The 17009-nt window shown below is 43.1% G+C and overlaps 1 protein-coding gene and 1 pseudogene across 6 annotated transcripts in view; both read left to right on the top strand.

The window, feature by feature from the left end:
- Nucleotides 1–17009, top strand: part of NUMA1 (nuclear mitotic apparatus protein 1) — a 77692-nt gene that overhangs the window by 19305 nt on the left and 41378 nt on the right. The gene's annotated exons all lie outside the window — the stretch shown is intronic.
- LOC115936324 (uncharacterized) lies at nucleotides 13329–13425 on the top strand (annotated as a pseudogene).

Here is a 17009-nt window from a genome sequence, read left to right as displayed (position 1 = left end):
AGCCACACACTGTAACATAGCCATGCTCTGGCTGTGGCCAATTAGACCATAACTAATCCCCACTGAGAAGCTTTTCTTTTTTTGTTTTGAGACAGGGTCTTGCTCTATCACCCAGATTTTGGAGTGCAGTGGTGTGATCATAGCTCACTGCAACCTCGAACTCCTTGGTTCAAGGGGTCCTCCTGCCTCAGCCTCCCAAGTAGCTGGAACTACAGGCACACAGCACTGTGCCTGGCTAATTTTTAATTTTTAAAATTTTTTTAGACAGTCTTGCTCTGTCGCCAGGCTGGAGTGCAGTGGCACAATCTCGGCTCACTGCAGCCTCCAACTCCTTGGTTCAAGTGATCTCCTGCCTCAGCCTCCTGAGTAGCTGGGATTACAGGCACACGCCACCACGGCCAGCTAATTTTTGTATTTTTAGTAGAGATGGGGTTTCACCATGTTGGCCAGAACGGTCTCGATTCTCCTGACCTCGTGATCCGCCTGCCTCGGCCTCCCAAAATGCTGGGATTACAGGTGTGGGCTACCGTGCCTAGCCTAATTTTTTTTATTTTTTGTAGAGATGGGGTCTCGCTCAGCCTCCCTAAGTACTGGGATTGCAGGCATGAGCCACTGTGCCCAGACCTGAGCTTTTCTTTAGTTTTTAACTCTTGTTTTTTTTTGTGTGTGTGCGTTTTGTTTTTTCGACATGGAGTCTCACTCTGTCTTCCAGGCTGGAATGTGGTGGCACAATGGCAGTTCACCACGGCCTTGGCCTCCCAGGCTCAAGCAGTCCTCCCACCTCAGCCTCCTGAGTATCTGGGATTACAGGTGCATGCCATCACAACTGGCTATTTTTCTAATTTTTGTAGAGATGGAATCTCGCCATGTTGCCCAGGTTGGTCTCGAACTCCTGGGCTCAAACAGCAAGCAGTCCACCTTCTTCAGCCTCCCAAAGCACTGGGATTACAGGTGTGAGTCACTGTGCTTAGGCAAGTTATTGTTTCTGTTTAGACCCCAGTAGTAAATATTTTAGGCTTTGCAGACCATGTGGTTGTAACTACTCACCTCTGCCATTGGAGAACAAAAGCAGCCATAGACAGTACTTAAATGAATGGGCGTGGCTACGTTTTAGTAAAACCTGATTTACAAAATATGGGCTGCTAACTTATAGGCCATAGTTTGCTGGCTGCTGGTAGGGGGAATTACACTTGACAGAAAGAGGCCTAGTTTTAATGGGAAATTGTTAAAAAAAAACAGCTTTGATGTCTGCTACTTACTGGTTGTGTCACTCTAGCATCTCTGAACCCTCATGTTTAAAATCAAAATGGTAATACCTTTCATAAGAAATAAGAATGAACAGTTGCATATGTGAGGAGATGTTTAACTTTTCTGGAAATAAGATATAAATTAAAACAGTAATATATTCTATCTTATATATTGATAAAATATATTGGTAGAAGGGTGTAGATGGGAATTTTTATCCTCTGTTGGTGAGACTATAAACTAGTACACAGTTTTAGATGGTAATTTGGGAATATCTGTTGACATTTAAAATACACAAGCTTTTCAACCCATTAATTCTAATTATTGGTATATATCCTAGAGAAATATTAGCTTGCGTGTAAAATTAGAGATGTGCTGCCAGTGTTATCAATACAGCATTCTTTGACATGCAAAACACTGTGAACAACCTAAATGTCCAGATGTAGCAAAATGGGAAAATAAAGTTGTGGCACATTCTTACATAGGATTTTTTTAAGCTTTTAAAAGTTTAAGGAATTGCCAGCCATGATAGCTCACACCTGTAATCCCAGCACTTTGGGAGGACAAGGTGGGCGGATTGTTTGAGCCTAGGAGTTTGAGAACAGTTTGGGCAACATGGTGAAATCCCATCTCTACAAATAAATTAGCTGGGTATGGTGGTGCGCACCTTTAGTCCCAGCTACCAGGAGGCTGAGGTGGGAGGATCACCTGAGCCCAGGTGGTTGAGGTTGCAGTGAGCCATGATAGTGCCACTGCACTCCAGCCTGGGTGACAACGTGAGACTTTGTCTCAAAAAAAATTAATTAAAAATGTGAGGAATCTGTTTTTTGCTGGTATGGAAACATGTCAAATAAATTTTTACGTGAAAAGGGCAAGTTGCAGAACATATTGTATGGTATGATTACAGATATGTAGACCAAACACACATACCTGTATGTGAATATATATCTGTATGTGTACATGCTTAGGAAAAATCCGAAAGGTTGTACAACAGACTTCTAACAGTGGTCACTTCTGAGCTGGGGAGTGTCACTGGCAAATGTGCGTTGAGGCTTAATGAAGAGGGAGTTTTACATTTTACTCTAGATACCTCCGTATTATATTATTTCACAGTGATAATGTATTCCTTCTCCTTTCCAATTGTTTGGAGAGCTCCTGGGCCTGTCTGCACTTGCCAGGGTTGGGAGTGTGACAAAGTAGCTAGCTGTGCTCACATCAGTTGAGTTGGAAGCAACTGCTGAGACCAGAACAGGGAGCACATGTAAGGGGAGGAGGGGGATAGCATGTGCAAGTGACTGAGAGAGGCAGCCAAGACAGGCCATTTCCAATTTACCAACAGTAACTATCACATGTCTTGTCTTGACATTCTCCAAGTTACTTTGCTCTCTGTCATCACACTGGACCCTGAGGATGATTCTCTGAGCAAGGGAGGTAGGGATGATGATGAGACCGGGAGTAATCAAAACATGGACAACAAGGAAAGTATGTGTGTAGAAATAGTTTTTTTTCTTTCACTTGAAATACGTCAAGTATACTCATTACAGCATTGTTTGAAATGGTAATACTGAAAATAGCCATTCCCTCAATAGAAAAATATGTGAACACGTTATGGGTATCCCTTAAATGGACTTTTATGTAGCTTTTTAAAAGTATGAGTTAGAATTTTAGTTATTGATGCTTGGGGAGATGTTGATAAATTATTAGATGAGATAAGTTGCAGAGCAATGTGTAAAGTTTAAACCTAGTTTTCTAAAAACAGAGAATAACAAAACCCTTTCCAATATATTTGTATTTATGTTTTTGGGGGACACAAAAATATGTTACCATTTCTCATCTTGTAGGAGGCCTTGGAGAGGAATGGAAAGGGGCTGGGAGATTACTAATTTTGTCTTTTATCTAACTTTGTATTGCTTCACTGGTTTTGAAGAACAAGGAAAACAAACTTGTATAAGCAAGAAATGAAGTTTCCTAAACATCGTTTCATCTTAATTAATTGTTGTTATTTTTTTTTTGAGATGTAGTTTTGCTGTTGTTGCCCAGGCTGGAATGCAGTGGCACAATCTTGGCTCACTGCAACCTCCACCTCCTGGGTTCAAGTGATTCTTCTGCCTCAGCCTCCCTAGTAGCTGGGATTACAGGCGCCTGCTACCACGCCCAGCTATTTTTTTTTTTTTAATAGAGACAGGGTTTCACTATGTTGGCCAGGCTGTTCTCGAACTCCTGACCTCAGGCGATCCACCTGCCTCAGCCTCCCAAAGTGCTGGGGTTACAGGCGTGAGCCACCGCACCCAGCTTAGTTTTTTGTTTTTTTGTTTTTTTGTTTTTTTTGAGATGGTGTCTTGCTCTGTTTCTCAGGCTGGAGTACAGTGGTGCAATCTTGGCTCACTGCAACCTCCACCTCCCGGGTTCAAGCAATTCTCATGCCTCAGCCTCCCAAGTAGCTGGGAATACAGGCACCTGCCACCATGCCCAACTGATTTTTGTATTTTTAGTAGAGATGGGGTTTCACCATGTTGGCCAGGCTGGTCTGGAACTCCTGATCTCAAGTGATCCACCTGCCTCAGCCTTCCAAAGTGCTGGGATTATAGGCATGAGCCACCTCACCCAGCTTTAATTGATTTTTAAAGGTTAACTTTTATTATTTTTTAGTGAGTTAATGAAGTAAAGAAATATGAAAGTCAAAATAGAGTTTTAATATGGAATTAATATGTAAATCTTCTTTTGGATTTAAAGGAGGCATCTGGGTAGTGGCAGGAGAACGAGCATTGAAGGAACCAGCTTTGTAATTGTAGTTATCAACTTTCTGATGTGTGAGCTTTAATTTAGTAAGGTTATTTAATAACTTAAATGAAGGCTTTAGTGTCCTTATCTCTAAAACAAAGAGCTTGTACAAGGAGATGTGCTTCACAAATCTGTTATCCCATAGTTGAGCTACCTTTTGAGATTAGAATATATTTCCTTTGTTTTAAAATGCTTTCTTTCTTTTTTTTTTTGCTTTTTTAATATTTTAACACTGAAATTGGGGTGTATTTTACAATTGATAGTATCTTTCAATTGTCACTGGCCATTTTTTTTCACATTTTTGTTCTCTCTGAAATTGAGATATCTCATCATTGATGATGATGTAGGATAGTTCCATTTTCAATGCCATTTTTGTTTTCATTAACAAAAATCTCTGCCCTTTCCTGGGCTTCTGTTACTTCCAATCCTGTCAGATTCTTTCACATCACTAAGACAGTCTGGATTGGGACAATTGGGTGGATATGTTATTTGAGTGTGCAAGAATTTTGTACATCCTTGTATAACTGGTAGATGTCCTATATGTAGCTACTGTTTGAGAAACTGAGTAAAAAATGTGACGCATCCAACTTAGTGTTCCTGAGTTTTGATTATCAGTTTGGCTTGCTTTTTTTTTTTAAAGAGATGGGATCTTGGCCAGGCGCGACAGCTCATGCCAGTAATCCCAGCACTTTGGGAGGCTGAGGCAGGCGGATCACAAGGTCAGGAGTTCAAGACCAGCCTGGCCAACATAGTGAAACCCCGTCTCTACTAAAAATACAAAAATTAGCTGGGGGTGGTGGTAGACACCTGGAATCCCAGCTACTTGGCAGGTTGAGGCAGGAGAATCGCTTGAAACGGGAAGGTGGAGGTTGCAGTGAGCCAAGATCACACCACTGCACTCTAGCCTGGGCAACAAGAGTAAAACTCCAACTCAGAAAAAAAAAAAAAAAGAGATGGGATCTTGCTGCATCACTCAGGCTGGGGTACAGTGGCACAGTCGTAGCTCACTGAAGCCTCAAACTCCTGAGCTCAAGTGATCCTCCTGCCTCAGCCTCCTGAGTAGCTGAGACTTCAGGCATGCCACCATACCTGGCTAATTTTTTTTTATTTGTTGTTGTTTCTCTTGAGACAGAGTCTCACTCTGTCACCCAGGCTGGAGTGAAGTGGTATGATCTCAGCTCACTGCAGCCTCCACCTTCCAGCTTCAAGCAATTCTTGTGCCTCAGCCTTCTGAGTAGCTGGGATTATAGGCGTGCACCACCACACCTGGCTAATTGTGTGTGTGTGTGTGTGTATGTGTATTTTTAGTAGAGATGTGGTTTTACCATGTTGGTCAGGCTGGTCTCGAACTCCTGGCCTCAGGTAATCTGTCTGCCTCGGCCTCTCAAAGTGCTAAGATTACAGGTGTAAGCCTCCGCGCCCAGCTGAATTTTTTTTTTTTTTTGAGAGATGGGGGTCTTGCTTTGTCACTCAGGCTGGTCTTGAATTCCTGGGCTCAAGTGATCCTCCCATCTCAGCCTCCTGAGCCATTGGGATTACAAGTGCAAGCCTCCTGACCTGGCTTGCCTGGTATTTAATAATTACAGTATGACATATATACAGAAAAGTACACAAAGTTTACAGCTCAAGGACTTTCCACAAGGTGAACACACCTGTGTTACTAGCACCTACATCAAGAAACAGAACATTACCAGCATACCATTAGCCCCTTCCCAGTCACTATCCCCCTATTGTTTTATTTTTAAATGCAGTGAAACTGTACATAGGGATGATGACTCTTGGTTCATAAGTGAGTGGCTCATGTTATCTCAGGTGAGTCTTCTGGAAAGAGCCCCAGATTAGGAGCCAGAAAACCGTGGTTACATCGTGGCCCGGTTGCTTTTTAGCTGTATGACCTTAGACAAGGCAAACTTAACTTTTCTGGACTTCATTCCTCTTTGGTAAAGTGAAAATAATAATGCCCTCACCTTAAACAGCTGTTGTGAGGTTCATCTGACATTATTGGTAAACAGGAAATACCTTGTAAATGGGAAACACTTTGTTAGTTGTAAAGAGCCATACACAAATAATAGTCATTTTTGTTGAGAGCTGTGGAATCTCAAGCAGAAGAGAAAATGATGATCCCCAAATCTATTCTCTTTATCACCTTTGCTGTCTCATTTTTTTTGTTGACATTGGTGTCACTGTCTTTCTGTTAAATTCTCCCAAAATAAAAATAATATAAAGGTCCTAACAGGAATCCCCAGAGATCTGGAATTTCTCCTAAAGTTTTTTACTTCCTCTCTTAATGCTGATGCCCACTAGATCTATGCAAGGCAGAGACCTTGGTAAATCAACAAACTTCAATCGCAAATGCGTACATCACCCATTTACAGGCCTTACAAGCAAGCATGATCTTCTCGTAGACACTCTTCTGAATTTATTCAGTCTTCCAAATGGAGCCCAGATCCTTATCTCTAACCCCAAATCATATTTTTCATTAGTTACTGATTATTTCTAACTGTATATCCAGTAGATATCTCACGTCTAAGACCTAACTCTCAAACTGCTTGCCAATATAGCAAGACGGTTTAGATTTTGGGCTTGGAGTGGGACAGTCTTGGGTTTGAAACTTAGTTCTGCTACTTATTAGCCTCATGATCTTTGCTAATAAAGATCATGACAGTTGCTTAACATCGTGAAAGATTTATTCTATAACTTGAGGGTATTAATAGTATTTGCTTGATGGGGTGATACTATGTTCAAATGAATGGAAATTGTTACTGTTACTCTTACATTTTTTTTTTTTTTTTGAGATGGAGTTTTGCTCGTTTCCCAGGGTGGATTGCAATTGTGTGATCTTGGCTAACTGCAACCTCCACCTCCTGGGTTTGAGCAATTCTCCTGCCTCAGCCTCCCGCGTAGCTGGGATTACAGGTGCCTGCCACCGTGCCCGGCTAATTTTTTTGTATTTTTAGTGGAGACAGGGTTTCACCATGTTGGCCAGGCTGGTCTCGAACTCCTGGCCTCAAGCGATCCACCTGCCTTGACCTGCCAAAGTGCTGGGATTACAATCGTGAGCCACCGTGCCCAGCCACTCTTACATTCTTATCTTGCTTTTTGGCACACATGTTCATTTATTTGTTCACTCAAGCTAGGAAATTTAGAGGTGCTTCAAGAATTTTCCTTTTCTCATTCTTCATTTATACAGTTGTCCCTCAGCATCTGTGGGGATTGGTTCCAGGACTTCACACAGATACCAAAATCCTTGGATGCTCAAGTCTCTATATAAAATGGTATAATATTAGCATATAATCTTCACACGTCCTTCGTATAGTTTAAATCATCCTTGGATTACTTATATAATGCAATGTAAATACTATGTAAATAGTTGTTACATTGTATTGTTTAGAATAATGACAAGAAAAAAAGTTTATACATCTTCAGTACAGATGCTTTTTTTTCCCCAAAATGTTTTTCATCTCAGGTTGGTTGAATCCACACATGTGGAACCCATGGATACAGAGGGCCTACTGTAATTGGTTGTCAGGGCCTATCATAAATAGTTCTCAAAGCTATTGTTGCATCTTTATTGTCATTGCCTTACTTCAGACATACATTACTTCTTGCTTGTAACAGACAATGGTTTTTGCACTGCATTCTGTAAAGCTTTACAGAACTATAGAACTGACTTAAGAACCAGGGGGAAGCAGAGGGAACAAGTCTCCAAATATCCCTTACTTCAAACTGTTTTCTTCTGTGTGTCCTGGGGTTCTATATAAAGGTTATATTTAAATAGAGTTCATTTAAAATACATAGTTTGGAACCTTTCATTCATTCAAGAAGTATTTATCAAGCACTCATGCTGTGCCAGCCATTGTGCTGATTTCTAAGAATTCAGTGGTGAGCACACAGTTTGTGATTTCATGGAACTTAAGGCAGTAAGAGAAAGATAAATTAATAAAATACAAAAAGGCATAATTAGGAACTATGGGCTGGGCACAGTGCCTCATACCTGTTATCCCAGTGCTCTGGGAGGCCAAGGTGGGAGCTTCACTTTAGTTGAGCAGTTCGAGACCAGCTTGGACAACATAGCAAGATCCTGTCTCTACAAAAATTAAAAAAAAAAATAGCCGGGTGTGGTGGCATGTGCCTGATAAAGTACTGTTATTATTCCCATTTTACAGCTGGGGAAAATGAGGGCACAGAGAGAGTAAATAACTTGCCCAAGGTTGCAGAGCTATTAAGCTATAAGCCCAGAATTTGCATTAGGTTGTCTTAAGTTCAGACCTCGTAATCTTAGCCATTATGCTCTATTGCCTTCCTCCTGTGTCTTACCATTCCAGTCTGTACTTTATACAGTTTCCCTTCTGAAACATAGCCCTGATCATGCTGCTCCCCTTTACCCTCTTCCTTTAGAAACCTTGATTGTCTTCTCATCACCTACAATTTCTTAGTATGAGGCAAGTGCCTCACAATTTAATATTACTCACCCTTGTTTTTTTTTTTTTTTTGAGATGGAGTCTTGCTCTGACTGGAACACACCAGACTGGAGTGCAGTGGCATGATCTCGGCTCACTGCAACCTCCACCTCCTGGGTTCAAATGATTCTCCTGCCTCAGCCTCCTGAGTAGCTGGGATTACAGGCACGTGACCACACCCAGCTAATTTTTGTATTTTTAGTAGAGACGGGGTTTCACCATGTTGGCTAGGATGGTCTCAATCTCCTGACCTCATGATCTACCTGCCTTGGCCTCCCAAAGTGCTGGGATTACAGGCGTGAGCCACCGCCCCTGGCCTTACTTATTACCCTTCTTATCATCTGATGCACCTCCCTAAAACTGCATGCCATTGTTCAACTGTAATATGGTCTGTCTTTGCATGTGCTGTTTTCTCTGCCTAGAATGCTTTTTTACTTTTTGGTGAAACTCTACTTATCCTGCTCATATTTTAATATCTAGCTTAAATGTCACTTCCTCTATAAAGCATTCCCCATCATCCCATCCTGAGTTAGTCCCTCAGGCTCCTTTAAACCAGTACCTACTCTTATTTTCTCGTTCTGAAATCTTTCCATGAAAGCAAGAATCTTAGTGTTCTCTTTAGCTCCCCACCTTTCCCACGCCCCTATATGCTAAGAGCATTGTCTCTACGTCTGTAATGCCTTTCAGAGCCACCTGTTTTAGTTCCTACTGCCCCTGCCCTGGCAGTGCAGTTTTCTCTCTACCTCTATAGCTGCCACCTAAGTCCATTTTCTGCCTCTGGCCTCACTGTTGTGCTAGAGTCATCTTTTCAAAAAGCACAAGTAGTATACCATTCTCCTGCCCAGGACTTTTCAGTGCCTCCCACTTCTCTTCAGTAAGTCACCCTGGGTTGTTGGTCCCCACTAGCCTTGCTTGTGTTATCTTACCTTCCTTTCAGCACACCCCAAGCCCATGTTCTTTGGCTTCATATTATGGTTACAGATGTGTCTCTTCCTCTACAAGATTATAAACTCAAGTTTAAAGATTTACCCTTGGGCCAGGCACAGTGGCTCACACCTGTAATCCCAGCACTTTGGGAGGCCAAGGTGGGCTGATCGCTTGAGCTCAAGAGTTTGAGACCAGCTTGGGCAAATGGCAAAACCCCATCTCTACAAAAAGTACAAAACTAGCTGGGCATGGTCCTGCACACTCGTAGCCCCAGCTGCTTGGGAGGCTGAGGTAGGGAGGATCACTTGAGCCTGGGAGGTGGAGGTTGCAGTGAGCTGAGATTGCACCACTGCACTCCAGCCTGGGCAGCAGAGTGAGACCTTGTCTCAAAAAAAAAAAAAAAAAAAAATCTTTGAATTCCTAGCACAGTATGTAGGATGGTTTATATCATGTTTATAGTCGAATATCCCTGATTAAATTTCATTAATTCTAAGTAAAGAGTAACATATCTTATGTATTTTGGAGAATATGTTTTGATATAAAGAAAGAGCTTTGCCTTAAAAGGGATAAATTTCAGTTAGTAGGAAAATTGCTTTTGTGAAATTTTGTACTTCTCAGTGATGCCAGATACATAGGATTTATTTTCTCTGATGGTGATCACGTTATTTATTAGCATCTTTAACAGTGTGGATAGGACAGCACGGTGGCTCACACTGTTTAATTCCAACACTTTGGGAGGTCAATGCAGGCAGATCGCTTGAGCCCAGGTGTTCGAGACCAGCCTAGGCAACATAGCGAGACTTCATCTCTACTAAAAATTAAAAATAGCCAGGCGTGGTGGTGCGTGCCTGTTGTAGCAGCAGCTACTTGTAAGGCTGAGGCGGGAGGATCACTTGAGCCCAGAAGTTTGAGGTTGCAGCGAGCTATGATTGTGCCACTGCACTCCAGCCTGGGTGACAGAGCAAGACCCTGTCTCAAAAAAAAAAAAAAAAAAAAAGGTGGGTATAGATCTGGTGCCATTTAGACATCTGCATTGTCCTTTTCATGAGCTGTGGCAGAAGCAGTGTGAACAATGAATGCAGAAATGCTTTGTATACATGAAGACCTATACTGATGAGAAAGATAGAGGATGTAGCTGAGATGTGCTGGAGAGAGCACTGGATTTAGAAGACATCTCTTTGAGTTCTGGCTCTGCAGCCTTACCAGTTGACCTTGAGGCAGGTATTTTCTTCTTACTGAGCCTTAGGTTCCTAATTTATAAAATTGGAATAAACTTGCCTCTTAGGGTTCTTTTGGGAAGATTAATTGAGATGTGAGACACAGCCTTCCTTAAAAATCCTGAAGTTCGTTCAAATCCCTAGCACAGTATATATTTTAGGGTTTTATTTTATCATGCCCATGTTAGACACCATTCCCACTTATTTCACTTATTAGTAACATATTGACAAGTTGGTTCTTGAGGCAATCTGTCTTCCTGTTTAGAACTCATATTCATGTTTGTTCATTTCTATCAGTGATTAAAGGCATTCTGGTGTGGAAAAAGGAAAAGTGGACCTGGAACCAGAAAGACAGGGGTCTCAGTGCTGTGTAGGACAGGGATGATAAAGTAGAGGTGGGGAGGAGAAGGGGTGAAGACCTAGGTATAGAAAGCTACTTTTCTTTAGTCTGTTTAGACAGATGTAGTTATAAATTGCATTTTGTGGCTTTTATTTATGAAAAGCTGCCTTGTAGTTCCTCGAATGTGGCTCCAATCACCTTTCATTGTATGCCATGCTAAGTTGGTACTACCAGTTTCCAAGGACCTCCTCCTTTCAACAGAGTATTAATGAAGCACCCACATGTGCCTCGCTTTGGGGATGGGTCCTAATAGGGTAACACACAATGTGCCTGTTTCTAGGAGATTTGCTATTTTTTTTGGAAAGAACACCCTAACTAGTGATGTTTTGACCAGATTCTGAGGAGACAAGTTCTACTACAAGATTTGTTGTTGAGAATGGTATCCTGTGGAAAGAATCATGGGAATTTTTGGAAGTGGAAAGGTACTTTATTTTATTTTTTTAGAGACAGGGTCTCACTCTGTTGCCCAGGCTAGAGTGCAGTGGCATGATCATAGCTCGCTGTAACCCCAAACTCCTGGGCTCAAGTGATCCTCCCACCTCAGCCTCCCAAGTTGCCAGGACTACAGACACATACCACCATGCCCAGCCAATTTTCTTTTTTTGATATATATCTATTTATTTATCTATCTATAGATAGATGAATAGGCAAATATATATATATATATATACACACACACACACACAAAATATATATATATATATATTTTTTTTTTTTTTTTTTTTTGAGACAGGGTCTCACTATGTTGCCCACGCTGGTCTCAAATTCCTTGGCTCAAGTGATCCTCCCATCTTGGCCACCAAAAGTGCCGGGATTACAAGCATGAGCAACTGTGCGTGGCCCTGAAAAGGTACTTTAGAGCTGATCCGACCCTAGCTTGGTTCTCAGTAATTTGCCTCTGTGACTTGCATTAAGCCACATAGCTAGTAAGTGACCCATCACCCCTCCAGGGGCTTTCAACACCAGATCTACTATGTTTGCTACCACTATGGAGGCTGTCTCCAGTAAGAGTATTCCCCCTGCGTTTCAGGTTCTTTCACATTTCTTATAATTAGTTCTGTGTTTGTGAGCAAACATTGTGCTAGATATGTTGATATGTTGCCTGTAGGGACAGAGCCATTTTACTCCTCTGTGACAGTGAAACAGGGTGGAGAGGTTCTTAGCTGTTTTGTAGAAAGGCCTTCTTGAGAGAGAACTGAGTGGGCCTGTTGGATGTTATAATGAATCCTCTCTGGGTTTTGATTTGCCCTCTGCTTTTCTCCCCAGGAAGCCTCAGACTTACCAACACTGCCTCATTAATCAGCCACTATCCTCTGGAGAGGGAGAATGAGGCCATGGTAAATAAGCTCAAGGTCAGGCTCCTGAAACAGCAGTCCTTCCCTTTAGCACCAGCATTTCCTTCCAGCCTCCCCCTCTAACCCTTGAGACACTGCCAACATCCCTCCTAGTAGAAGACTTTTCTTGGTGCTTGCTGTTTTTAGAGGAGTTTTGGCCCTTTAGTGTTTGTAAAGCTCTCGGATCCTCAGAAAAAAATTCTTTAGTGATTAATTTTGAAATTGGAGCTGTTTGATTATTTTGATTAAGAAGTTGATTTTCGGCCTGGCACGGTGGCTCACTCCTGTAATCCCAGCACTTTGGGAGGCCCAGGCAGGTGGATCACCTGAGGTAAGGAGTTCAAGCCCAGCCTGGCCAACATGGTGAAACGCCATCTCTACTAAAAATAAAAAAAATTAGACCGGCGTGTTGGCGAGCGCCTGTAATCCCAGCTACTCGGGAGGCTGAGGCAGGAGAATCGCTTGAACCTGGCAGGTGGAGGGTGCAGTGAGCTGAGGTCGTGCCATTGCACTCCAGCCTGGGCGACAAAGCAAACTCTGTCTCAAAAAATAAAAAAAGTTGATTTTCATGAGGAAAAGCACACGGCTTCTTTGATTTGCTGAGAATGTGCTAGCTTTTATTCATTCACTCAATGATTGCCTATTTAACAGCTGTAGAGAATAATATAGGCTGGCTGGGTGCACTGGCTCATGCCTATTATCCCAGCTACTCGGGAGGCTGAGGTACAAGAATCACATGAACCCGGGAGGCAGAGGTTGCAGTGAGCTGAGATCGCAGCACTGCACCCCAACCTGGGCGACAGAGCGAGACTCCATCTTGAAAGAAAAAAACAAAAAAGAATAATATAGGGACAAGGTAGACAACTTACTACTTACATGACTAGATCACGTAAGTCACCTAATTCCTGAGCCTCAGATTTCCTCATTTTTAAAACTGCCCACTGCTTGGTTCGGCAGCATGTATACTAAAATTGGAACAAAATAAAATAGGAACGATACAGAGATTAGCATGGCCCCTGTGCGAGGATGACATGCAAATTTGTGAAGGGTTCCATATTTTTTTAAATTTTATTAAAAAAAAGTAAAATAAACAAAACTGCCCAATACAATGCCTTCTAGTCTTTTCTTTGTCACTTACATCCTGGCATAGTAAAGACTATCATTATCGTTGCTGTTACTGTTGTAATTCGTAGCTAATCCAGAGCCTGTCCCCTGCGGTCATCTTGTCTAATTCTCAGGACAAACTGTAACTTTATAGACCTGCCTGGCAGAGTGGAGGGTTTGGGTAAGGGAATAACGACTCTAGAAGCTAGAACTCTAGAAGCTGCAGGTCATGGAGGGCCTTGAGTGCCGGGCTTATTATTTGTGTGAGAATCATCCCATGGGGATGACTGGGGACTTGAACTCTCCTAGTATTTATTTGTTTTTGTTTTTGTTTTTTTGAGACGTGTCTTGCTCTGTTGCCCAGACTAGAGTGCAGTGGCATGATCATAGCTCACTATAACCTCAAACTCCTGGACTCAAGCAATCCTCCCACCTCAGCCTTCTGAGTAGCTAGGACTACAGGCACACACCACCATGTCTGGCTAATTCTTTTATTTTTTGTAGAGATGGGGATCTCGCTATGTTACCCAGGCTGGTCTTGAACTCCTGAGGAATTTGAACTCCTGAGCTCAAATTATCCTCCCACCTTGGCCTCCCAAAGTTCTGGGATTATAGGCATGAGCCACCACACCCAGCTCCAGTCTTTTTTTGTTTAAACTTTCAAAAATGATAATGTAAATCCTGATGCGATGGCATGTGCATGTAGTCCCAGCTACTCAGGAGGCTGAGGCAGGAGGATCACCTGACCCTTTGAAATAACCTTTGTGCTCCTAACCAGTCACCACCCCGCTTCAACCTCTATCTGAACTCTACTGAAATGTATTTATTTATTTTAATTTAAAATTCTTGTTTTTTTTCTCTTTTTTTGCGACGGAGTCCCACTCTGTCATCCAGACTGGAGTGCAATGGCACAATCTCAGCTCACTGCAACCTCCGCCTCCCGGATTCAAGTGATTCTCTTGCCTCAGCCTCCCAAGTAGCTGAGATTACAGGCTCCTGCCACCACACTCAGCTAATTTTTGTATTTTTAGTAGACATGGGATTTTGTCACGTTGGATAGGTTGGTCTTGAACTCTTGAGCTCAAACAATCTGCCCACCTCGACCTCCCAAAGTTCTGGGATTAAGGCATGAGCCACTGTGCCCAGCCCTCCCTACTGAATTTAAAGTAATTTCTTTCCTTCCTTTCTTCTCTCTTTTCCTTCCTTTGTTCCTTTCTCTCTCTTTCTCTCTCTCCGTCTCCCCGCTCTCCACCCCTTTCTTTTCTTCTCTTTTTCTTCTTTTTTTGAGATGGAGTTTCACCCTTGTTACCCAGGGTGGAGTGCAATGGCACGATCTCGGCTCACCACAACCTCCTCCTCCTGGGTTCAAGCAATTCTCCTGCCTCAGCCTCCTGAATAGCTGGGATTACAGGCATGCGCCACCACACCCAGCTAATTTTGTATTTTTAGTAGAGATGGGGTTTTTCCATGTTGGTCAGGCTGGTCTCGAACTCCTGACCTCAGGTGATCCGCCTGCCTTGGCCTCCCAAAGTGCTGGGATTACAGGCGTGAGCCACCGTGCCCGGCCCTTCTCTTTTTCTAGAAAGGTTTTACCACTCCTTTCCCGTTCTTCTGAGGACAGTAAGAATCAGGCAGGAGCCATGTGGCCGCCTGCTGCCTGTCTAGGCTGTGAGAGGGGCTGTGGAAATTATGCTGCTGCCACAGGAGGGAGGAAGAGGAGGGAAAGCCTGGCGAAACTGGCCAGGCTCCTTGGGCTGTCCTGAAGAGCTGGCCCAGAAACTTGGCAGCTTTGCAGAGGGGTTCTAGGGGAAGGTTCAGCCTCTTGGAAGCTGCACAGCTGGAAGCTGTTGCCTTGAGTTTAGAGGAAGGGGCCAGGCTGGGGAGACCTCTTGTACGCTTTTGAGACAATATCAATTCTATCTGGGCTAGGAAGCTTCAGGGCTGACGCATTGCCATATGTGGCCAGGGCAGTTTTAGCAGGCCTCCCTCCTATTTTCACCTTATACATTTTCTGGAGCATTGATAATGCCAGTCTTTAAATTAAGTTTGGCCAGACCTGTGATGGCTCATGCCTGTAATCCTAGCACTTTGGGAGGCTGAAGCAGGCAGATCGCTTGAGCCCAGGAGTTCGAGACCAGCCTGGGCAACATGGTGAAACTCTGTCTCTACAAAAAAATACAAAAATTAGTCAGGTGTGGTGGCATGCACCTGTGGTCCCAACTACTCCGGAGGCTGAGGTGGGAGGATTGTTTGAGCCCAGGAGGCTGAGGCTGCAGTGAGCCATGATTGTGCCACTTGCACTCAAGTGTGGGTGACAGAGTGAGACTCTGTCCCAAGAAAACAAAAACAAAACAGAAACCCAAACAATTATGTTTGCCACTTTGCTTTTCTGTAAAAGTTTTGGTATCTGCTTTGCCTTTGCTTTCATGGTGCTCCTTTGGATAAGAACTTCCATTTCTACTAATAGCGATTGCTAACTACAGACTACAAATGATACAGTTGGGAATAGCCTACAGGGCCTGGAAGAAGCAGCAGGTGATGGGGAGCCTACAGCAATGAGCCTTGGTCTGACCCCCACCCCCACCTCATCCCAACCACCCACCACAGTCATTCTCTGGTGGCCAGAAAGTTGAATTTGTAAACCTGACATCCAGATGTGGTTTGGAGAAGCAGATTTAAGGAGCCCTAGTGTGCTAGGTGTTATGGGGGATCACAGAGAGAGAGAGGTGGAACTGGTTATGCCCTTGAGGAATTTCCATTCTAGATGTGAAGACAAGATTTTCATGCATATACACATAAGTGCCAAGAGTAGGAGGTAGTTACATTTTTCTTATCACCAGTGTAATACAAGATTATTAAAAATAAATGCAAGGCCAGGCACAGTGGCTCACACCTGTAATCCAGCACTTGGGAGCCCGAGGCAGGCGGATCACGAGGTCAGGAGTTCAAGACAAGCCTGGCCAACATGGTCAAACCCTGTCTCTACTAAAAATAAAAAAATCAGCTGGGCATGGTGGCAGGTGCCTGTAATCTCAGCTACTTGGTAGGCTGTGGCAGGAGAATCATTTGAACCCAGGAGACAGAGGTTGCATTGAGCTGAGATCGTGCCATTGTACTCCAGCCTGGGTGACAGGGCAAGACTCCATCTCAAAAAAAAAAAAAAAAAAAAAAGCAAACATACAGCATAGAAAGTCCCCAAGTGAATGTTCCCTACAATCTAACTCCTCCCCCAAAGTAACCCCTGTTAACTGTTAAATATTTGAGGAGTTGGGAATATTAAATCAAATATATTAAATATTTGAGCTGGACCCTAAAGTAAAATCTAGAGAGGCAGACTGATGGGAAGAAGGCAGACAGACAGAGGATCCAGTCTCCTGCTCCAGGCAGAATACCCTCTCTGGCTTCCCAAACAATTGGTGAGCCAACTTCTGCTTGGACACCTTGGTGACAAGGGACCAAAATGCCAAGTAGGAATTAGTCTGCAGGAAACACCCATCCTATGCCTTACATGCTAGCCAGTGTGTTGGACACCTTATAGGTG

Source organism: Gorilla gorilla, chromosome 9, assembly GCF_029281585.2.
Source record: "Gorilla gorilla gorilla isolate KB3781 chromosome 9, NHGRI_mGorGor1-v2.1_pri, whole genome shotgun sequence".
In the NCBI taxonomy this organism is placed as follows: domain Eukaryota; kingdom Metazoa; phylum Chordata; class Mammalia; order Primates; family Hominidae; genus Gorilla; species Gorilla gorilla.
The sequence above is the reverse complement of the archived record's forward strand: the minus strand, read 5'-3'. Positions and strand labels throughout refer to the sequence as shown.